The sequence below is a fragment of the Coregonus lavaretus genome (genome assembly GCF_964263955.1).
Source record: "Coregonus lavaretus genome assembly, chromosome: 11".
NCBI lineage: Eukaryota > Metazoa > Chordata > Actinopteri > Salmoniformes > Salmonidae > Coregonus > Coregonus lavaretus.
The window spans coordinates 31,038,090-31,062,103 of record NC_139998.1 but is presented as its reverse complement, the minus strand read 5'-3'; the positions used below and the strand labels follow the sequence as shown (position 1 = coordinate 31,062,103).

General features: G+C 45.1%; 1 pseudogene across 1 annotated transcript in view; it reads left to right on the top strand.

Moving 5' to 3' along the window:
• LOC311137794 (talin-2-like) overlaps positions 1–24,014 on the top strand; it is an 85,513-nt pseudogene that overhangs the window by 45,457 nt on the left and 16,042 nt on the right. Inside the window, exons 29-44 of the transcript in view lie at positions 3,576–3,715; positions 4,336–4,429; positions 5,099–5,188; positions 5,302–5,424; positions 5,785–5,928; positions 6,329–6,490; positions 7,110–7,250; positions 9,824–10,005; positions 11,241–11,376; positions 11,459–11,560; positions 15,673–15,843; positions 16,027–16,173; positions 16,829–16,930; positions 17,044–17,163; positions 22,308–22,454; positions 23,732–23,898. The product of the transcript in view is annotated as a talin-2-like (transcript). The remainder of the gene's footprint in view (positions 1–3,575; positions 3,716–4,335; positions 4,430–5,098; positions 5,189–5,301; positions 5,425–5,784; positions 5,929–6,328; positions 6,491–7,109; positions 7,251–9,823; positions 10,006–11,240; positions 11,377–11,458; positions 11,561–15,672; positions 15,844–16,026; positions 16,174–16,828; positions 16,931–17,043; positions 17,164–22,307; positions 22,455–23,731; positions 23,899–24,014) is intronic.

Here is a 24,014-nt window from a genome sequence, read left to right as displayed (position 1 = left end):
AATTAAAACATTTTCCTCATCAATCTACACACAATACCCCATAATGACAAAGCGAAAACAGGTTTTTAGTAATTTTCGTAAATGTATTAAAAATAGAAAACAGAAATACCTTATTTACATAAGTATTCAGACCCTTTGCTATGAGACTCGAAATTGAGCTCAGGTGCATCCTGTTTCCATTGATTATTATTGAGATGTTTCTACAACTTGATTGGAGTCCACCTGTGGTAAATTCAATTGATTGGACATGATTTGGAAAGGCACACACCTGTCTATATAAGGTCCCACAGTTGACAGTGCATGTCAGAGCAAAAACCAAGCCATGAGTTTGAAGGAATTGTCTGTAGAGCTCTGAGACCGGATTGTGTCAAGGCACAGATCTGGGGAAGGGTACCAAAAAATGTCTGCAGCATTAAAGGTCCCCAAGAACACAGTGGCCTCCATCATTCTTAAATGGAAGAAGTTTGGAGCGACCAAGACTCTTCCTAGAGCTGGCCGTCCGGCCAAACTGAGCAATCGGGGGAAAAGGGCCCTTGGTCAGGGAGGAGACCAAGAAACCAATGGGCACTCTGACAGAGCTCCAGAGTCCCTCTGTGGAGATGGGAGAACCTTCCAGAAGGACAGCCATCTCTGCAACACTCCACCAATCAGGCCTTTATGGTAGAGTGGCCAGACGGAAGCCACTCCTCAGTAAAAGGCACATGACAGCCTGCTTGGAGTTTGCCAAAAGGCACCTAAAGGGGAACTCTCAGACCATGAGAAACAAGATTCTCTGGTCTGATGAAACCAAGATGGAACTCTTTGGCCTGAATGCTGAGCATCACGTCTGGAGGAAACCTGGCACCATCCCTACGGGGAAGCATGTTGGTGACAGCATCATGCTGTGGGGATGTTTTTCAGCGGCAGGGACTGGGAAAGATGAATTGAGCAAAGTACAGAGAGGTCCTTGATGAAAACCTGCTCCAGAGCGCTCAGGACATCAGACTGTGCTGAAGGTTCAACTTCCAACAGGACCATGACCCTGAGCACACAGCCAAGACAACGCAAGAGTGGCTTCGGGACAAGTCTCTGAATGTCCTTAAGTGGCCCAGCCAGAGCCCAGACTTGAACCTGATCGAACATCTCTGGAGAGACCTGAAAATAGCTGTGCAGCGACGCTCCCCATCCAACCTGACAGAGTTTGAGAGGATCTGTAGAGAAGAATGGGAGAAACTCCCCAAATACAGGTGTGCCAAGCTTGTAGAGTCATACCCAAGAAGACTCAAGACTGTAATCCCTGCCAAATGTGCTTTAGCAAAGTACTGAGTAAAGGGTCTGAATACTTATGTAAATGTGATATGATATTTCCGTTTTTTATTTTTAATGAATGTGCAACAATTTCTAAAAACCTTTTTTTGCTTTGTCATTATGGGGTATTGTGTGTAGATTGATGAGGGGATAAAACTATTTTATCCATTTCAGAATAAGGCTGTAACGTAACAAAATGTGGAAAAAGTCAAGGGGTCTGAATACTTTCCGAATGCACTGTATATCTGATTCATCTCCCTGTGAAATAAATGTGGATAATTGTTACGACGCCTGAATATACTGTTGGTAGACAGTTTAGGTTAAATAGGATAAAACGGAAATGCCTCTGAGGTAGTCAAATGTTGAGTGGTTTCACATGTTTCTGTCACGTGAGCATTTAGGCTATTTAGATGTATTTGTTATTTAGACCTTTTTATCTAATTCACTTAGGCACATGATTGTCCCCGAGAGCACTAACACATTCAGACGTAAGGAGATCTTTGATGATGTTCTTGTTCAGGTTATTTTGCTCATTAATTTGGATAGATCGTGTGGGAGTGCAGTTGATGTACAGTGAGGGAAAAAAGTATTTGATCCCCTGCTGATTTTGAACGTTTGCCCACTGACAAAGACATGATCAGTCTATAATTTTTATGATAGGTTTATTTGAACAGTGAGAGACAGAATAACAACAACAAAATCCAGAAAAACGCATGTCAAAAATGTTATAAATTGATTTGCATTTTAACGAGGGAAATAAGTATTTGATCCCTCTGCAAAACATGACTTAGTACTTGGTGGCAAAACCCTTGTTGGCAATCACAGAGGTCAGACGTTTCTTGTAGTTGGCCACCAGGTTTGCACACATCTCAGGAGGGACTTTGTCCCACTCCTCTTTGCAGATATTCTACAAGTTATTAAGGTTTCGAGGCTAACGTTTGGCAACTTGAACCTTCAGCTCCCTCCACAGATTTTCTATGGGATTTAGGTCTGGAGACTGGCTAGGCCACTCCAGGACCTTAATGTGTTTCTTCTTGAGCCACTCCTTTGTTGCCTTGGCCGTGTGTTTTGGGTCATTGTCCTGTCCCCTTAGCAGAAAAACACCCCCAAAGCATAATGTTTCCACCTCCATGTTTGACAGTGGGGATGGTGTTCTTGGGGTCATAGGCAGCATTCCTCCTCCTCCAAATACGGTGAGTTGAGTGGATGCCAAAGAGCTCGATTTTGGTCTCATCTGACCACAACACTTTCACCCAGTTCTCCTCTGAATCATTCAGATGTTAATTGGCAAACTTCAGACGGGCCTGTATATGTGCTTTATTGAGTAGGGGGACCTTGCGGGCGCTGCAGGATTTCAGTCCTTCACGACGTAGTGTGTTACCAATTGTTTTCTTGGTGACTATGGTCCCAGCTGCCTTGAGATCATTGACAAGATCCTCCCGTGTAGTTCTGGGCTGTTTCCTCACCGTTCTCATGTTCATCAACTCCACGAGGTGAGATCTTGCATGGAGCCCCAGGCCAAGGGAGATTGACAGTTATTTTGTGTTTCTTCCATTTGCGAATAATCGCACCAACTGTTGTCACCTTCTCACCAAGCTGCTTGGCGATGGTCTTGTAGCCCATTCCAACCTTGTGTAGGTCTACAATCTTGTCCCTGACATCCTTGGAGAGCCCTTTGGTCTTGGCCATGGTGGAGAGTTTGGAATCTGATTGATTGATTGCTTCTGTGGACAGGTGTCTTTTATACAGGTAACAAGCTGAGATTAGGATCACTCCCTTTAAGAGTGTGCTCCTAATCTCAGCTCGTTACCTGTATAAAAGACACCTGGGAGCCAGAAATCTTTCTGATTGAGAGGGGGTCAAATACTTATTTCCCTCATTAAAATGCAAATCAATTTATAACATTTTTGACATGCGTTTTTCTGATTTTTGTTGTTGTTATTCCGTCTCTCACTGTTCAAATAAACCTACCATTACAATTATAGACTGATCATTTCTTTGTCAGTGGGCAAACGTACAAAATCAGCAGGGGATCAAATACTTTTTTCCCTCACTGTAGCATGACACACAGGCCTTAATCCGGTTTAAAGGGTTAGGGAATTGGCTGTCTGAGGTGGGGAACACGGTTCACCTGATGCCAATTTCATAGGCCATTCGAATGCATAGACGGTGTGACAGTGTGACAATAAGTACAGTTTCCTTTTCCTGGAAAGAGGTGTCTTGTAAAAAATGTCAACACATTTTTCTCTAAGAAACAGCTGACTTGTATTGTGACCTTGTCTTTGCAGTGCCAAGAGGACCAAATCGAAGTGATTGGCAACCTGAAGAACATCTCCATGGCATCCAGCAAGCTCCTTCTGGCAGCCAAGTCCCTGTCAGTGGATCCTGGAGCAGCTAACGCCAAGAACCTGTTAGCTGCTGCAGCAAGGTGAGGCCTCTCTATATGGAGCTTAATGTCATTGTGTAAGGATGTCTCTTATCACAAACTAGTGAGTATAAGGAGGATCTACATTTGCACAAAGAAAGAGTTTAAGGAGTGGCTATATTAGCTAGTCAGTTAGAACAAAAACATGCTCAATATTCAGAGCCATTCTGACCTAGTTTCCAGTCAAAGCTACACAAGACGAGTACACTAGTACCATGGTACATTCCCATGCACTGAAACATCTCTGCTGTGACTGTGGTTGTATGGCCCTCCTCACAGCATGCTACTAGGCTGAGAGATAGACGAAGGTAGTAGGCTAGAATCCCTCCTGCTGGAGACATGGCAGGCAGCTGGCCGCACTGGGCTTCGAGCCTGACTGACTTCCCTCTCTTTAATTAGGCAGATGGATGGAAGCCATGGCTGGAGCTTGTCTGTGATCACGGAGGCTGAGCGCAGCCTTGACATTACTGTACAGTGTTAGATTGTCACAGGGAGAGAGGGGTGATGGGCTCTGCCATGCGTGTGTAAAGGGGAGGGCTGAGAGGTGTGTGTGTGTGCTGTGTGTACATGTGGAAAGAGATGTGAGAGCTAAAAAACCCTGTGCTGCTGCCCTTGTGTTTCAGAGCGGTGACAGAGAGTATTAACCAGCTCATCACACTGTGTACCCAGCAGGCACCGGGCCAGAAGGAGTGTGACAACGCTCTGAGAGAACTGGAGGTAGCCTTTTTACCATACACTACACAGACCTTTTTATGTTCAGGCTAGACAATGTTTGTTTCCGTCTAGACAAAATAAAGGGTTTTGATATAATACTTTCTTTCTTTTTTTTCTTTATTCTGACAAAGCAATGTTTTACCAGTACAGATCATTCATGATGGATGAAATGGGATGATATTTAACGACTGAATGAGATGCATGTTGCTGTGGGTTTCTATATTGACATTATTGTATGCACAGCAGTGCTCTGTCTCTATGGGAAATAATGACTAAGTCATTTACTTCCTCTGTGCCTTGAGTCCCTTCAGCCCACGTTCCCTCCTCTTCACCCGCTCTGACAAGTGTTACCTGTCTCTCTCTACATCCATCCATCAACAGAGCCTGCTCAACATTTAATGACAGTCACCATTCATTTCAACCCCTTGAGTAACACTAATGATACTGTTATGTAACTAACAGATCTGTGGTTTCTTCTCCAAGTAAAGACCAAGTAATAATGTTTAGCGACATGACTTGCCTCTATAAATTAAAGATTAACATGACTTCAAAACAGACAGATTACATTTTTTTCATATAGCACACATTTTACTGCCCCAACACTGTGGGTATCAGATTGGTAGAGTAGCTTGTGCTGTCCTTATTGTTGAGCCCCTCTCCCTCTGTGTACAGGCTGTAAGAGGATTGCTGGACAACCCCAGTGAGCCTGTCAGTGAGCTCTCCTACTTTGACTGCATCGAGAGTGTCATGGAGAACTCAAAGGTAAAGCCTTACAAAAGTCACATGGACCATAGACTTTAAATGTCAGTGATGTGTAATGTGATAGACAGCTGAAGAGGTAATCTTAAAGTTTATTTCCATTTCTCCATGTGCAGGTTCTTGGAGAGTCCATGGCGGGGATTTCCCAGCACTGTAAGACGGGCGACGTGCCAGCGTTTGGGCATTGCGTGGGAGTGGCGTCCAAGGCCCTGTGTGGGTTGACGGAGGCGGCTGGACAGGTGAGATCCCAGCCTAGCACTGACTGACTGTCTGGAGCTTCCAGGCTCCCTCCCACTCCTCCCTGCTATCAGCCCTGGGCCTGGGTCTGGCACACAACCAACAGTCTCTATCAGCTCTAAACCTCTATTCATGTTTAGTTACAGCACCTAGCTGTCTCTAAAGCAGAAACTAAGCCATGAGCATTCCTCTCACCCTCTGTTCATGTTTAGTTACAGCACCTAGCTGTCTCTAAAGCAGAAACTAAGCCATGAGCATTCCTCTCACCCTCTGTTCATGTTTAATAACATAATCTTTCTCCTTAGCAGAAACTAAAGCTATGTGGCATTCCTCTCTTCTCTCTCCTTCTCTCCACACTGCAGGCCTCCTACCTGGTGGGTGTGTCTGATCCAAACAGCCAATCGGGTCATGAGGGGCTGGTGGATCCCATCCAGTTTGCCCGGGCCAACCAGGCTATTCAGATGGCCTGTCAAAACCTGGTGGACCCTGCCAGTAGCCCCTCTCAGGTGAGAAGACCGATGTAGTGGGACTCATGCAGGGACATTTGTTGACATTGAATCTATTATACGAATAGTTACTTGGTAAATTTATTTATTTATTTTATTTATTTTATTTATTTTTGGTCATTTAGCAGACGCTCTTATCCAGAGCGACTTACAGGAGCAATTAGGGTTAAGTGCCTTGCTCAAGGGCACATCGACAGATATTTCACCTAGTCGGCTCGGGGATTAGAACCAGCGACCTTTCGGTTACTGGCACAACGCTCTTACCCACTAAGCTACCTGCCGCCCTGAACATCAACTTAACATCAAACTTCTTCCCACAATATGCCTCTTTAGAGAAATTACCCATGTTTATAATGCTTTGTTTGTCATTTGTTTGTTTGTGTGTTTGGCTGTTTGTTAGGTTCTGTCCGCAGCAACGATTGTAGCCAAGCATACCTCAGCTCTTTGCAATGCCTGCCGCCTGGCCTCGTCCAAGACATCCAACCCTGTGGCCAGGAGACACTTTGTTCAGTCTGCCAAAGAGGTTGCAAACACCACGGCCAACCTTGTCAAAACTATAAAGGTATGTGTGCTCTCTGCCATGGTCCACTCATAAATGGGATTATTGTCCTTTGTACCTTCGGCAATACTAGATTAATTAATGTTCTCTGTTTCAATTAAAATAATTCCATCATTAGTAATGAAGCAAGATGGCGCTATTGTGTATCTGCATTGGGGTGTTGGCTTAGGGCAGGGGTACTCAAGTACTAGTCCGGTCACACAAATTTCCTAGGTGGCAAAGGTCCGGATGGATAATGTAATTTATCGGCATAGTAACAAACCGCCACCTCACAACCCATGCGACCCCAAATTGTTCACACCCCTCTTGTTGGCGGAGATAACATTTTGCAGTTTTAAAGCTAATTTCTCGCAGTTCTACACATTTTGCATGGGGCAAAGATTTATTTTGCTCATTTAAAGCGAATTTCCTGCAATTCTACTCATTCTTCCATGTCTTATCTGTGTTTATATGATACCAGGGGTCGAAGCCTGACCGAGTAAATTATTATTATTTTAAAATTATTGTATTTCTTTTTTCGGGACCCGCAGTCCGTATTGACCCCCTTCTGGGTCCGGATTTAGTCCACGGTCCACCAGTTGAGTATGGGGGGCTTAGGGCATGTCCTGTTATTTTCTTCCAGGCCTTGGATGGTGACTTCTCAGAGGAGAACAGAGACAGGTGCCGTGTCGCTACAACTCCACTCATCGAGGCAGTAGAGAATCTATCCACATTTGCCTCCAACCCAGAGTTTGCTAGTATCCCTGCACAGATCAGCAATGAGGTTCGTGAAGCTGCTTGTTCAGGGGGGGACTTTGTATTGTGCGATAAAGTGCATTCAGAAAGTATTCAGACCCCTTGACTTTTTCTTACGTTACAGCCTTATTCTAAAATGGATTAAATAAAACATTTCCTCATCAATCTACACACAATACCCCATAATGACAAAGCGAAAACAGGTTTTTAGAAATTGTTGCACATTTATAAAAAAATTAAAACGGAAATATCACATTTACATAAGTATTCAGACCCTTTACTCAGTACTTTGTTAAAGCACATTTGGCAGCGATTACAGTCTTGAGTCTTCTTGGGTATGACGCTACAAGCTTGGCACACCTGTATTTGAGGAGTTTCTCCCATTCTTCTCTACAGATCCTCTCAAACTCTGTCAGGTTGGATGGGGAGCGTCGCTGCACAGCTATTTTCAGGTCACTCCAGAGATGTTCGATCAGGTTCAAGTCCGGGCTCTGGCTGGGCCACTCAAGGACATTTTACATAAGTATTCAGACCCTTTGCTTTGAGACTCGAAATTGAGCTCAGGTGCATCCTATTTCCATTGATCATCCTGGAGATGTTACAACTTGATTGGAGTCCACCTGTGGTCAATTCAATTGATTGGACATGATTTAGAAAGGCACACACCTGTCTATATAAGGTCCCACAGTTGACAGTGCATGTCAGGGCAAAAACCAAGCAATGAGGTCGAAGGAATTGTCCGTAGAGCTCCGAGACAGGATTGTGTCGAGGCACAGATCTGGGGAAGGGTACCAAAACATTTCCGCAGCATTGAAGGTCCCCAAGAACACAGTGGCCTCCATCATTCTTAAATGGAAGAAGTTTGAAACCACCAAGACTCTTCCTAGAGCTGGCTGCACGGCCAAACTGAGCAATCGGGGGAGAATGGCCTTGGTCAGGGAGGTGATCAAGAACCCGATGGTCACTCTGACAGAGCTCCAGAGTTCCTCTGTGGATATGGGAGAACCTTCCAGAAGGACAACCATCTCTGCAGCACTCCACCAATCAGGCCTTTATGGTAGAGTGGCCAGACTGAACCCACTCCTTAGTAAGAGGCACATGACAGCCTGCTTGGAGTATGCCAAAAGGCACCTAAAGGACTCTCAGACCATGAGAATCAATATTCTCTGTTCTGATGAAATCAAGATTGAAATCTTTGGCCTGAATGCCAAGCGTCTCACGTCTGGAGGAAACCTGGCACCATCCCTACGGGGAAGCATGGTGGTGGCAGCATCATGCTGTAGGGATGTTTTTCAGCGGGAAGGACTGGGAGACTAGTCATGATCAAGGGAAAGATGAATGGAGCAAAATACAGAGAGATCCTTGATGAAAACCTGCTCCAGAGCGCTCAGGACCTCAGACTGGGGCGAAAGTTCACGCAGGAGTGGCTTCGGGACAAGTCTCTGAATGTCCAGCCAGCCAGTGCCCAGACTTGAACTCGATCGAACATCTCTGGAGAGACCTGAACATAGCTGTGCAGCGACGCTATCCATCCAACCTGACAGAGCTTGAGAGGATCTGCAGAGAAGAATGGGAGAAACTCCTCAAATACAGGTGTGCCAAGCTTGTAGCGTCATACCCAAGAAGACTCAAGGCTGTAATCGCTGCCGAAGGTGCTTCAACAAAGTACTGAGTAAAGGGTCTGAATACTTAAGTAAATGTGATATTTTTGTTTTTTATTTTGAATAAATTTGTAAACATTTCTATTTAAAAAAAATCTGTTTTTCCTTTGTCATTATGGGGTATTGTGTGTATTTTGATGAGGGGAAAAAATGATTGAATCCATTTTAGAATAAGGCTGTAACGTAACAAAATGTGGGAAAAGTCAAGGGGTCTGAATACTTTCCGTATGCACTGTATGTAAGCTCTTCAATGAAAATGTATGAACATTTAAATGCAGTTCTTGCTCAGAGGACTATTTTTTTTTCAGCATATATTGTCACATTGTTTTATTTGTCTGATTCCTCATATATTCTGTAGTATAAACGAAACGGCAAAGCTACTCCTACAGATTCCATGAATACATTGGTAACTACGGCATTCAATCTTTCTTGAAATAGAACCTTAAATATAGAGCCAGTACAGAGTTGTTTGTGCAGGAAAGCTTGGGGAATTGGTTTGATATACTATTTCTCTCTAGTTTATATAATGTGGCTCAAGGAGAAATGTTATGTATTTTATGTTACAATCTAGCAGAAAGAGTCCTCACACAGCACTAAAAGCTTTATGACTGTAATTAGTTGGAGGGCAGTATTTAGCCACTCTCTCAGCACAGCTGCTCTAAGCTTCAGCTTGTTAATATAATTGTCGAGGGAGGCTTTGGCTGCCATCTTAACGACTGAAGGTGTGCCTCTGCGTCTCTATGTAAAGCTGGATCTCTAATCTCATCCCCCCTGTGATACGCGGCTCTGATTACACCTTTGATCCATCGGAAGTCGGGCTGAATAATAAGAGATCAGGGACAGCTGTGTAGTATGTTGCTATTGAGCTGTTCTGTTAGTTAAGATATCTTTAACCTGTGTTCTATCACCTCCACTGTCCTCCCCTCTCTTCCATGTCCAGGGCTCGGCAGCCCAGGAGCCCATTGTACGTTCAGCCCGCTCCATGCTGGACAGCTCCACCCTGCTCCTGGAGACCGCCCGTTCACTCATCATCAACCCCAAAGACCCACCCACCTGGTCCATCCTGGCTGGGCACTCCCGCACCGTCTCCGACTCCATCAAGAGCCTCATCACCTCCATCAGGTCAGCACTGACCCCTCTGGTTCGACACTATGGTGCTCTGGATATTATTCTGTTGAGGCTGAGGGTGATGGGGAGTTCAGCTAGCTCTGGGTAAGTATCGGTTCGACTGAGCAGTGCGTTGTCATGGTAATTTATGGTGGCTGGGTATCCACCTCCCATGTATTATGAAGAGGAACGCTCTAGGGCACTGATAAAGATGAGTAGGTAGAGTTGCGTGGAGGATCTGCTGTGCTGCTGGTGCTGCTTACGCAGCTTTCTTATACTGAGAAAGTCCCTCCTGCTGTCATGAATAGAGGTGTCTCTCCTCATTATCTGACACACACACAGTGAATTGCCCCTTAGCTCCAGCACAATCTGCATCTGGTCAACCTCTAGAGACCATGTTTGCAAAACATGTACCTACTGTAGGTCCTGTAATACTGCATTGATAACCTGTTTGTAGAAGTACTGCCTTGTTCGTATGTATCATGGTTAGGGTTGCAAAGCTATGGTAATTTACCAAAGTTACTGGAATCTTTGGTAATTTTGGTAATTAACTGAAAATCTATGGTAATCTATAGTAACTTTGGTCATTTATACTTGAATAACTTGTTTTAAAATGTATTCATATATAGTATAATTTTTTTATATCTGTGTCCATATTGTCCATGAGTTTCTAGTAGATATACCATATGGTTCAAGAGAAAATAGCCTAATTAATGAAAAAAGCATCTAATCAACAATGGCCTTATTTTCAATTAACTCTGCAACTCTTCCAACTACTGCCACCAGTTTGACGCTGAAACATTGACAACAAATACATATTGACATAGTAAAATAAATAAGTGTGTAAAAAAATTAAGGATATTTCATGCCGAAATCTTCATATTAAACACCAATGGTATTCACTAAGTTGATGGTTTGTATTTAGGATAATGTTTTACAGCTTTGTCATCACATGTTTTTATTTTGAAATCATCTTATTTAATTATTTCATATATTTTACATGTGATAAGGCCACACAGGGGGCCAGAGATAATTACATACACCTGTGATAATCTGAAGTACCCAAAAGGGCCACTAGATGTCTTGTGATAGATTACATCAAATCCTTGAAAGATACAGTACCAATATTCTGGTAGTTTACTGGTTTCCAGTAATATACCCTCCCTTTGCAACCCTAACTGTGATGCTGCATTCATAACCTGCTTGTAAAAGTACTGCCTTGTTCATATATATCATGATACTGTTGTTAGGGACAAGGCACCAGGGCAGAGGGAGTGTGACTACTCCATTGATAACATCAACAAGTGTATCCGGGACATTGAGCAGGCTTCTCTAGCTGCTGTGGGCCAGAGCCTACAGGGATGTAGGGATGACATCTCTTTAGAAGTAAGTTCAAATGGTCAATATAATTGGTTTCTTGAGCTTTCATTTTCAGTTTCTGCTTCATAATTCTTTGCCACTCCCCTAGGCTTTGCAAGAGCAGTTGACATCGTCGGTGCAGGAGATTGGACATCTCATCGATCCCATCAATACTGCAGCCAGGGGTGAAGCTGCCCAGCTGGGGCACAAGGTACTAGGCTGGGACTATTCCCCTATAGCAGTGGTCACCAACCTTTTCTGAGTCAAGATCACTTTCGCAAGCCGAGATCTACCGCTCAGAATTTCTATAAACATGACTTACATTACATTTTTACATTTACATTTTAGTCATTTAGCAGACGCTCTTAACCAGAGCGACTTACAGGAGCAATTAGGGTTAAGTGCCTTGCTCAAGGGCACATTAACGTCATTTAGCAGACGCTCTTAGCCAGAGCGACTCACAAATTGGTGCGTTCACCCTATAGCCAGTGGGATAACCACTTTACAATTTGGGGGGGGGGGGGGGGGGGTTAGAAGGAATACTTTATCCTATCCCAGGTATTCCTTAAAGAGGTGGGGTTTCAAATGTCTCCGGAAGGTGGTGAGTGACTCCGCTGTCCTGGCGTCGTGAGGGAGCTTGTTCCACCATTGGGGTGCCAGAGCAGCGAACAGTTTTGACTGGGCTGAGCGGGAGCTGTGCTTCCGCAGAGGAAGGGGAGCCAGCAGGCCAGAGGTGGATGAACGCAATGTCCTCGTTTGGGTGTAGGGACTGATCAGAGCCTGAAGGTACAGAGGTGCCGTTCCCCTCACTGCTCCATAGGCAAGCACCATGGTCTTGTAGCGGATGCGAGCTTCAACTGGAAGCCAGTGGAGTGTGCGGAGGAGGGGGGTGACGTGAGAGAACTTGGGAAGGTTGAACACCAGACGGGCTGCGGCATTCTGGATGAGTTGTAGGGGTTTAATGGCACAGGCAGGGAGCCCAGCCAACAGCGAGTTGCAGTAGTCCAGACGGGAGATGACAAGTGCCTGGACCAGGACCTGCGCCGCTTCCTGTGTAAGGCAGGGTCGCACTCTCCGAATGTTGTAGAGCATGAACCTGCAGGAGCGGGTCACCGCCTTGATGTTGGCGGAGAACGACAGGGTGTTGTCCAGGGTCACGCCTAGGCTCTTCGCACTCTGGGAGGAGGACACAGCGGAGTTGTCAACCGTGATGGCGAGATCATGGAACGGGCAGTCCTTCCCCGGGAGGAAGAGCAGCTCCGTCTTGCCAGGGTTCAGCTTGAGGTGGTGATCCGTCATCCATACTGATATGTCTGCCAGACATGCAGAGATGCGATTCGCCACCTGGTTATCCGAAGGGGGAAAGGAGAAGATTAGTTGTGTATCGTCAGCGTAGCAATGATAGGAGAGACCATGTGAGGATATGACAGAGCCAAGTGACTTGGTGTATAGGGAGAAAAGGAGAGGGCCCAGAACCGATCCCTGGGGGACACCAGTGGTGAGAGCACGTGGTGCGGAGACAGCTTCCCGCCACGCCACTTGGTAGGAGCGACCGGTCAGGTAGGACGCAATCCAGGAGTGAGCCGCGCCGGAGATGCCCATCTCGGAGAGGGTGGAGAGGAGGATCTGATGGTTCACAGTATCAAAGGCAGCAGACAGGTCTAGAAGGACAAGAGCAGAGGAGAGAGAGTTAGCTTTAGCAGTGCGGAGAGTCTCCGTGACACAGAGAAGAGCAGTCTCAGTTGAATGACCAGTCCTGAAACCTGATTGGTTTGGATCAAGAAGGTCATTCTGAGAGAGATAGCAAGAGAGTTGGCTAAAGACGGCACGCTCAATAGTTTTGGAAAGAAAAGAAAGAAGGGATACTGGTCTGTAGTTGTTGACATCAGTGGGGTCGAGTGTTGGTTTTTTGAGGAGGGGAGCAACTCTCGCTCTCTTGAAGACGGAAGGGACATGGCCAGCGGTCAAGGATGAGTTGATCAGCGAGGTGAGGTAGGGGAGAAGGTCACCGGAGATGGTCTGGAGAAGGGAGGAGGGGATGGGGTCAAGCGGGCAGGTTGTTGGGCGGCCTGCAGTCACAAGTCGCAGGATTTTATCTGGAGAGAGAGGGGAGAAAGAAGTCAAAGCATAGGGTAGGGCAGTGTGAGCAGGACCAGCAGTGTTATTAGACTTAACAAACGAGGATCGGATGTCGTCAACCTTCTTTTCAAAGTGGTTGACGAAGTCATCCACAGAGAGAGAGGAGGTGGGGGGGGGGGGAGGAGGATTCAGGAGGGAGGAAAATGTGGCAAAGAGCTTCCTAGGGTTAGAGGCAGATGCTTGGAATTTAGAGTGGTAGAAGGTGGCCTTAGCAGCAGAAACAGATGAAGAAAATGTAGAGAGGAGGGAGTGAAAAGATGCCAGGTCGGTAGGGAGTTTAGTTTTCTTCCATTTCCGCTCCGCTGCCCGGAGCTCTGTTCTGTGAGCTCGCAGTGAGTCATCAAGCCACGGAGCTGGGGGGGAGGACCGAGCCGGCCGGGAGGATAGGGGACACAGAGAGTCAAAGGATGCAGAAAGGGAGGAGAGGAGGGTTGAGGAGGCAGAATCAGGAGATTGGAGGGAGAAGGATTGAGCAGAGGGAAGAGATGATAGGATGGAAGAGGAGAGAGTAGTGGGAGAGAGAGAGCGAAGGTTGCGGCGGCGCATTACCATCTGTGTAGGGGCAGAGTGAGTAGTGTGGGAGGAAAGCGAGAGAGAAAAGGAAACAAAGTAGTGGTCGGAGACTTGGAGGGGAGTTGCAGTGAGATTAGTAGAGGAGCAGCATCTAGTGAAGATGAGGTCAAGCGTATTGCCTGCCTTGTGAGTAGGGGGGGACGGTGAGAGGGTGAGGTCAAAAGAGGAGAGGAGTGGAAAGAAGGAGGCAGAGAGAAATGAGTCAAACGTGGACATAGGGAGGTTGAAATCCCCCAAAACTGTGAGGGGTGAGCCATCCTCAGGAAAGGAACTTATCAAGGCGTCAAGCTCGTTGATGAACTCTCCAAGGGAACCTGGAGGGCGATAGATGACAAGGATATTAAGCTTAAACATTATTTTTTTACATTAACCTAATGAAAATAGTTCTGTAAGAATGAGGTTTTTGCAGTATGCCTAATATATTATCACAGCATATTGGCTATATGCCTTGCCTGCCAATATTGTTCTTCTCAGACCATATTATATTTCAAAACCTCGAGCTTTGATTACAAAATAGATCAGTCGGTGTAGCATTTGCAAGCATAAATTGAAATAATTAGCAAATAATTAGCTTTTTTATTTTACTGGACTGATGGGACCTGCATCTGATGGTCATGGTGCTTTCAAGACAACTGGGAACTCTGGAGAAAAAAAAAACGTTCCCCCAAAAAAGTCCCAGTCGGATCTCGTTTTTTCCAGAGTTCCCAGTTGTCTTGAACACACGGAAGTCGAAAGTTGGAGATTTCCGAGTTCCCAGTTGTTAGTCTCAGCAGAGGGAGGGAGAGAGCAGCAGAGTGTCCGACTCTCACGGTCCCTGCTCTCTCCTTCCTTTCCTCCGGTGAGACTGACCAGAGAGAGGGAACACCGTCTTCCACCTGATGGCGAAATTCAAGTAGCACCGCATCTGCCTCATGGACAAATTCATGTTGTTCCAGTGGCCAGAGAAAGTGAAATGCTCCTTGATATTTAAATAACACGACGAGCTGCTAATAATAATAAAAACGCAGGGCTATCGATACACTTGGCTACTCATTCATTACAGCTGCAGCGCGAGTGGAAGTAGGGAGAAGCATGTTTTATGTTTTGTAATAGAGTTGAATAAAAACAGTGTTTACAGTGCTGAATGAAATTAGACATAAACTCACTCATAAAAACAGTAGCTCTTTGCTGTATTCTTTGACAGTCTCTCTGTGGTCATGGTTTTAAAATGTATTCAATCTTATGTAGGCTAGTATCAAACTGTGCTGTGGCCGGGGTCATGGAAGCTCTGTAGGCACTGTGATTTGAGCTATCCAATTGGCCAGCGCAGTAGGCGTACTCGATTTAGCCACAGGCAGAGTTTGTCTTTTCAGCCAAATGAAATGGTTCAAAATGGGAACTCTTTGCTTACCCGGTGGGCAGGGCTTCCGAATCAAGTGCACCTACCGACAACAGCACAACACGAATAAAGTGCTTTTCTACAGAAATGTTTGGTGATCGACTAGTAATTCCGCGATCGACCAGTTGACCGGTTGGTGACCACTGCCCTATAGGGAGAAAGTCCTTTTTCCTAGAGCCACTCCTCTTATTCAATCTGTGTCTCATACTGTTACATGATACTGCCTCTCCCAGGTGACCCAGCTGGCCAGCTACTTTGAGCCGCTGATTGTGGCGTCTGTTGGCCTGGCCTCTAAGATCGTGGATCAGCAGCAGCAGATGAACATCCTGGACCAGACTAAGACCCTGTCAGAGTCCGCTCTGCAGATGCTCTACGCAGCCAAGGAGGGAGGTGGAAATCCTAAGGTAATGTTACTGGGCACAAAAGCCATGTTGGAGCAATGGAGCAGTACTAAATTAGTATAGATTTCTGTGCACCTCATTCCACAATATATCATATTGTTTATTGTCATGTGCATCGCCATGTATATTGTTATGATGAAGATTGTTGAGTTTCACGGTGGTCTGGTGTGTTTACTGCGTGTCCAGGCTGCCCACACCCACGACGCCATAGCAGAGGCTATCCAGCTGATGAAGGAGGCTGTGGACGACATTATGGTGACGCTGAATGAGGCGGCCAGCGAGGGCGGCATGGTGGGAGGCATGGTGGAGGCTGTCGCTGAGGCCATGGGCAGGGTGAGTGGGGGCTGGCGCACTATACAGTAGGGGGTGTCTTACTGTATAGTAGTGTGTGTGTGTGTGTGTGTGTGTGTGTGTAAATGTGCATATGTGCGTGCGCACGTGCATGCGTGTACGCATGTGTGTACTGTAGCCACAGGCAGCTCAGGAGTAGAGCTCTGCTGTTAACACTCATCTCTTCCTACTGCTTTAAGATGTTTCCTCCACAGTGGGCAGGCAGAGAAACATGCCCCTCTAACTGACACTCATTTGTGAGATGCATGGGAAGTGTCAGCTCCAGGCCTCAGAGCTGACAGCTGTCACTTATCCACTGGCTGTCACCCTCCATCCACTGTGATCTGTCACAGTCTTGATGATGGAGCTCCTAATAATGAATTATATTTGATTGCCTGAATGCTTCTATCAGATGTTGGTCTCTATATGTTTCCACCCCAGTGAATTCCATTTCTATTTCTGCATAGAAACTAACACATTGTCTGGCCTTTTGTGGATATCTGCATTCTGCAACATATTTATGCATAGAATTAATTGAATAAATAAAAGCTTTATTCAAATGTGTGGTAGATGCTTGGTTGGTATTCTTATGTGTATATTAAGTACAATAAGTAGCTAAATTGAATATATTGAATGAGTCGTGGTTTTTCCTCTGCAGTTGGATGAAGGCACTCCCCCTGAACCAGAAGGATCCTTTGTGGATTACCAGACCACCATGGTGAAATACTCCAAAGCCATCGCCATCACAACTCAGGAGATGGTGAGCACAAACAACTACTCCCTGAATATGTCATGTGTCCTTATAGCTGTATAAAACTCTTTATCAAAACTCTTTAACATGTCATGTTATGGCCTTGTTCTGACTGTCTACAGATGACTAAGTCAGTGACGTGTCCAGAGGAGCTGGGTGGCCTAGCCTCTCAGGTGACTGTAGACTACAGCCAATTAGCCCACCAAGGTCGCCTGGCAGCCGCCACCGCAGAACCAGAAGAGGTGAGATGTCAAACAGTGCCTGTCAAAGCAGGAAACACAGTTAAAATATAGCATTATGAACTCTAAGAAGGCATATGGAATGCGATTTCTCTGTGGTGCACCTATAGGCAAGCCCTATGTCTTTACAGGGCAACATATCAAAAGAGGTTTGAGATGCAAGAGATTTGCAAATGCTTAGAAATAAATATGCAGAAATATCACACAGAAAGGATTCATACACCTTGACTTATTCCACATTTTGTTGTGTTACAGCCTGAATTCAACATTTATTAAATTGATTTCTCACCCATCTACACACAATACCCCATAATGACAAAGCAAAAACAATACTTTGTAGAAGCACCTTTGGCAGCGATTACATCTGTGAGTCTTTCTGGGTAAGTCTCTAAAGCCTTGTTCACATTTATAATATATAATAATATAATATAATAATAATAATATAATATGCCATTTAGCAGACGCTTTTATCCAAAGCGACTTACAGTCATGCGTGCATACATTTTAGTGTATGGGTGGTCCCGGGGATCGAACCCACTACCCTGGCGTTACAAGCGCCGTGCTCTACCAGCTGAGCTACAGAGGACCACATTTGCAGTTTGAAGTGACTCAATCCTATTTTTTTGCATATCCGATTCGAATATGTTCTCACGTGGAATTTGATATTTCAAGCCACATTTCAAACCACCTTCGTAGGTGGTTTGAAGTCAGATACAAATCTTATTCCTAGCCATGCGACTTATTTATTTGCCCTCAAGTGGATTTTAGACTTATTTGGCATATCTTGTTGATTACTAGCTACTCTGTTGACAGTTTGACAAGAACATGTGGCAGATAACTAGCTTGTTAATTGTTTACAAACAACTTAGTGAATGTTCTAGAAAGCTAAACCGCTACCTAGCTAGCTAGTTGACTGCTGTGGCTAGCCAAAAAGGACTTGTTTTGAAAGTTGGATCATCTTATCCTTTGAGGCTTTAAAGGTGTTCTTACACTATGATTTTGAACATTCAAAGCAACTGGGAAACGTCCATGGCAGGCATTGTTGTCACCTTAACTTGCTACATAACTTCTGAGTGATGTGAACCACGAGCACTACCACCAATCAGCCTACACCACTGCGCAGTGCGCACACCCCCGTTGTTTCTATGACAACTAGTGTATTCATGTCAGCAAATGACTGCTGTCTGAACACACACAATTTGATCGCTTGTAACATGCTGTTTGGACAGTCAGTATTCCAAAACAGATTTGAAAAACAAAACCGATTTGAGCATTAAGGCCTGCAATGTGAACAAGGCTTAAGAGCTTTGCACACATGGATTGTACTATATTTGCACATTATTTGTCTTTTTTTTAAATCTAGCTCTGTCAAGTTGGTTGTTGATCATTGCTAGACAGCCATTTTCAAGTCTTGCCATAGATTTTCAAGCCGATTTAAGTCAAAACTGTAACTAGGCCACTCAGGAACATTCAATGTCGTCTTGGTAAGCAACTCCAGCGTATATTTTCTGTTTCTTTTTATCCTAGAAAACTCCTGAGTCCTTGCCGATTACAACCGTACCCATAACATGATGCAGCCACCACCATGCTTGAAAATAATATGAAGAGTGGTACTCAGTGATGTGTTGTGTTGGATCTGCCCCAAACATATTGCTTTGTATTCAGGACATAAAGTTCATTTCTTTGCCAAATTTTTTGCAGTTTTACTTTAGTGACTTATTGCAAACAGGATGCATGTTTTGGAATATTTGTATTATGTACAGGCTTCCTTCTTTTCACTCGCGGACATTTAGGTTAGTATTGTGGAGTAACTACAATGTTGTTGATCCATCCTCAGTTTCCTCCTATCACAATCATTAAACTCTAACTTTTTTAAAGTCACCATTGGCCTCGTGGTGAAATCCCTGAGCGGTTTCCTTCCTCTCCGGCAATGGGGTAAGGAAGGACGCCTGTATCTCTGTAGTGACTGGGTGTATTGATACACCACCCAAAGTGTAATTAATAACTTCACCATGCTCAAAGGGATATTCAATGGACCTTTACAAATAATTGTATTTTTTTTGTTTTGTCATTTAGCAGACGCTCTTATCCAGAGCGACTTACAGGAGCAATTACAGTTAAGTGCCTTGCTCAAGGGCACATCGGCAGATTTTTCACCTAGTCGGCTCGGGGATTAGAACCAGCGACCTTTCGGTTACTGGCACTACGCTCTTAACCACTAAGCTACCTGCCGCCCCTATTATTGTATGTGTGGGGTACAGAGATGAGGTAGTCATTCACAAATCATGTTAAACACTATTGTTGCACACAGAGTCCATGGAACTTATGTGACTTGTTAAGCAAACTTTAGGCTTGCCATAACAAAGGGGTTGAATACTTATTGACTCAAGACATTTCAGCTTTTCCTTTTTTATAAATGTTTAAACATTTCTAAAAACATAATTCCACTTTGACATTATGGCGTATTGTGTGTAGGCCAGTGACACAAAATCGCTATTTAATCAATTTAAAATTCTGGCTGTAACACAACAAAGTGTGGAAAAAGTCAAGGGGTGTGAATAATTTCTGAAGGCACCGTATGTACAGATACAGTGCATTCGGAAAGTATTCAGATCCCTTCCCTTTTCCACATTTTGTTACGTTACAGCCTTATTCTAAATTGGATTAAATCAATTGTTTTCCTCATCAATCTACACACAATACCCCATAATGACGAAGCGAAAACAGGTTTTTAGAAATGTATGCAAATGTATACAAATTTAAAAACAGCAATGCCTTATTTACGGAAGTATTCAGACCCTTTGCTATGAGACTCAGAATTGAGCTCATGTGCATCCTGTTTCCATTGATCATCCTTGAGATGTTTCTACAACTTGATTGGAGTCCACCTGTGGTAAATTCAATTGATTAGACATGATTTGGAAAGGCACACACCTGTCTATATAAGGTCCCACAGTTGACAGTGCATGTCAGAGCAAAAACCAAGCCATGAGGTCGAAGGAATTGTCCGTAGAGCTCTGAGACAGGATTGTGTCGAGGCACAGATCTGGGGAAGGGTACCAAAAAATGTCTGCAGCACTGAAGGTCCCCAAGAACACAGTGGCCTCCATCATTCTTAAATGGAAGAAGTTTGGAACCACCAAGACTCTTCCTAGAGCTGGCCGCCCGGCAAACTGAGCAATCAGGGGAGAAGGGCCTTGGTCAGGGAGGTGACCAAGAACCTGATGGTCACTCTGACAGAGCTCCAGAGTTCCTCTGTGGTGATGGGAGAACCTTCCAGAAGTACAACCATCTCTGCAGCACTCCACCAATCAGGCCTTTATGTTAGGGTGGCCAGACGGAAGCCGCCACTCAGTAAAAGGCACATGACAACCCGCTTGGAGTTTGCCAAAAGCCACCTAAAGGACTCTCAGACCATGAGAAACAAGATTCTCTGATCTGATGAAACCAAAATGTAACTCTTTGGCCTGAATGACAAGCGTGACATCTGGAGGAAACCTTTTATTTATTTCTTTATTTTCTTATTTTTGGTATTTTTACCCCTTTTTCTCCCAAATTTCGTGATATCCAATTGGTAGTTACAGTCTTGCCCCTTCGCTGCAACTCCCGTACGGGCTCGGGAGAGGCGAAAGTCGAGAGCCATGCTTCCTCCGAAACATGACCCCGCCAAGCCGCACTGCTTCTTGAAACTCTGTACAGCTGGCGACCGAAGTCAGCGTTAATGCGCCTGGCCGCCACAAGGAGTCGCTAGAGCGCGATGGGACAAGGACATCCCAGCCGGCCAAACCCTCCCCTAATCTTGACGACTCTGGGTCAATTGTGCGCCGCCTCATGGGTCTCCCGGTTGTGGCCGGCTGCAACACAGCCCGGGATCAAATCCGGATCTGTAGTGACGCATCTAGCACTGCGATGTAGTGCCTTAGACCGCTGCGCCATTCGGGAGGCCATCTGGAGGAAACCTGGCATCATCCCTGTGGTGGCAGCATCATACTGTGGGGATGTTTTTCAGCGGCAGGGACTGGGAGACTAGTCAGGATTGAGGGAAAGATGAACGGAGCAAAGTACAGAGAGATCCTTGATGAAAACCTGCTCCAGAGCGCTCAGAACCTCAGACTGAGGCGAAGGTTCACCTTCCAACAGAACAAAGACCCTAAGCACACAGCCAAGACAACGCAGGAGTGCCTTCGGGACAAGTCTCTGAATGTCCTTGAGTGGTCCAGCAAGAGCCCGGACTTGAACCCGATCGAACATCTCTGGACAGACCTGAAAATAGCTGTGCAGTGACACTCCCCATCCAACCTGACAGAGCTTGAGAGGATCTGCAGAAAAGAATGGGAGAAACTCGCCAAATACAGGTGTGCCAAGCTTGTAGTGTCATACCTAAGAAGACTCGAGGCTGTAATCGCTGCCAAAGGTGCTTCAACAAAGTACTGAGTAAAGGGTCTGAGTACTTATGTAAATGTTATATTTCAATTGTTTTTTTTTTTATACATTTGGCAAAACTTCTAAAAAACTATTTTTGCTTCGTTGGGTATTGTGTGTAGATTGATGAGGGAATAGAAACAAATGTAATCCATTTTAGAATAAGGCTGTAACGTAACAAAATGTGGAAAAAGTCAAGGGGTCTGAATACTTTCCGAATGCACTGTATGTCACAGGGTGGATGGCACTCTTTGATATGATGCATCTTCCTTGAGGCTGTACTCCATAATGTGAAATCAAACTGGAATATATTTTCACCTCTCAAACCTCTGTCTCCCTGTCTCAGCTGCACCAACATAGTCTGTGTTTAAAGATAATCTCTGCTATGAGAGGGAGACTGCTAACGACAGTATGTGTGAAAACATAACCTAATAACAACACACTCTTATCAATAGCCTTTACATAACTGGCTGCTGGAAATCCTTGTTACCATAGTGACATTGTACCCCTCCAAGCCTAAAAGCCTATAGTGATGCTGGTAATGAAGTACCACCCACCCATGAATCAGGTTAACCCAGCAGCCTGATAAGAGTCAGTCAGTCAGTCGAGGACATGAGGCATTGTCTGCTGTGTGGAGGGAAGGGAGGGAGGGAGTGAGTGGGTGGATGGCAGCTCTCTGAGAGATGACTCTGTGGTACTGATGGACTGGCTGGCTGTGCTTGCAGGTGGGCTTCCAGATTAAGACTCGGGTCCAGGAGCTGGGCCATGGATGTATCTACCTGGTTCAGAAGGCTGGGGCCCTGCAGATGAGCCCCACTGACAGCTTCTCCAAGAGGGAGCTCATTGAGTGTGCCCGTGGTGTCACTGAGAAGGTAGGTTGGGAACGGGGCTGATATAGTGTAATTCTTGAACCTTGAGGTAAATTGTGATAACTTTAAAGTCTGCAATGAAATATAGATATTCAGTTGAATCGTTCTGTACATTGGCTTTTGTTACTGCATTTTAACATTGCTAAGCTTAAAGTAAGTTGAGGTTTCTATTTTAAGTGAAACCAAGAATGTCATCCCCTTGAACGGCAGTTGCTTACTGTGTTCTGTGTCTGATGCCGGTAGCAGAATCACAAAGGGGTTTTGTGAAGAAAGAGTCCAGGTGTGAATGTCGTTCTGGTGTCAGGGGAATAGCTGAGAATCGGCTCTAGGGATTATGGCTTGTTATAATGGAGCATTCGCCACTGTGCCCTTATTCCCCTGGGGGAAGAACTGGGGGAGTGAATCAAGCAGACCTACATTAGGTGTCATAAAACTGGAGTTATGTTTTCTATGTGTTGTATTAAGATAACAACTTGTGCTCTACAGTAGCCGTGAATATTAATATCAGTTCAGTGTTTTAGTTCATGTTCTCTTGATTGCACTTATATAGTGAACTTAGACCAATTTGTCCCTTCTGTGGCCCTAGAACTAGCAGAAGATATCACTGGTTCTCAATGAGTCTGCATTATAATTTATTCTCCTCACCTACCGCATGATTTGATTCAAGGGTCATATCAGACTTGAATAATTTGTGGCCTCATGCGTGTGAGGACTGGGTAGCTGAACTTTGCTATGCCTCATTTGAATGCTTCTCTCATGGCTTTTCGTTTGTTTGTGAGGGACTGCAGATGTCTGTCTGTCTGGACTGGGAGGGAGAGGGAGCACTGTGTGATGCAGCGTCAGATTCATTGGTTTAATGTGTTTGTGCAGCAGCAGGCTCAAGGCTAATGCATGGTTCCCCCTCTCTCTCCTTCTGCTAGCTCCCTAACAGCTCCCTGCTCAGTCCAGCACTCTCAGATTACCTCACAGTCGGCCCTCCCATTACCTTGATTCACATCTTGATTGGAATGCCAATGGGAAGCTTTAATCAAATGAGGATTTCACCAACATGTTATTTGATCATGTACTGTAAGCCGTGGATCCTGAGTGGTGGTTGTCATTCACAGATAATAGCAGATATTATGCCTAAGCTCCTTTGTTTTCTCTTAACATAATAAGGTCAGAGGGTATGATTAGTTTATGATCATGCTGTGTGTTTGGATGTTTATTGAGACAGACCTGGAGGTGCTGTTGTTAATCCTGTGTTGTGTGTTGCTCCCCCTGTCTGTCTGTCCATGCAGGTTTCCATGGTGCTGTCTGCGTTGCAGGCAGGTAACAAAGGCACTCAGGCCTGCATCACAGCAGCCAGCACTGTCTCTGGCATCATCGCTGACCTGGACACCACCATCATGTTCGCCTCGGCCGGAACACTCAATCCTGAGAACGAAGAGTCCTTCGCTGACCACAGGTGAGACCAGAGCAGGGCAGAGTAGTGAGGTGAACACTGTTCTGTTGAGGAGATGACCTTGGGCCAAACGTATTATGTCCACAGAAACCACAGGTCAAATATGGGTCAGTGAAGGA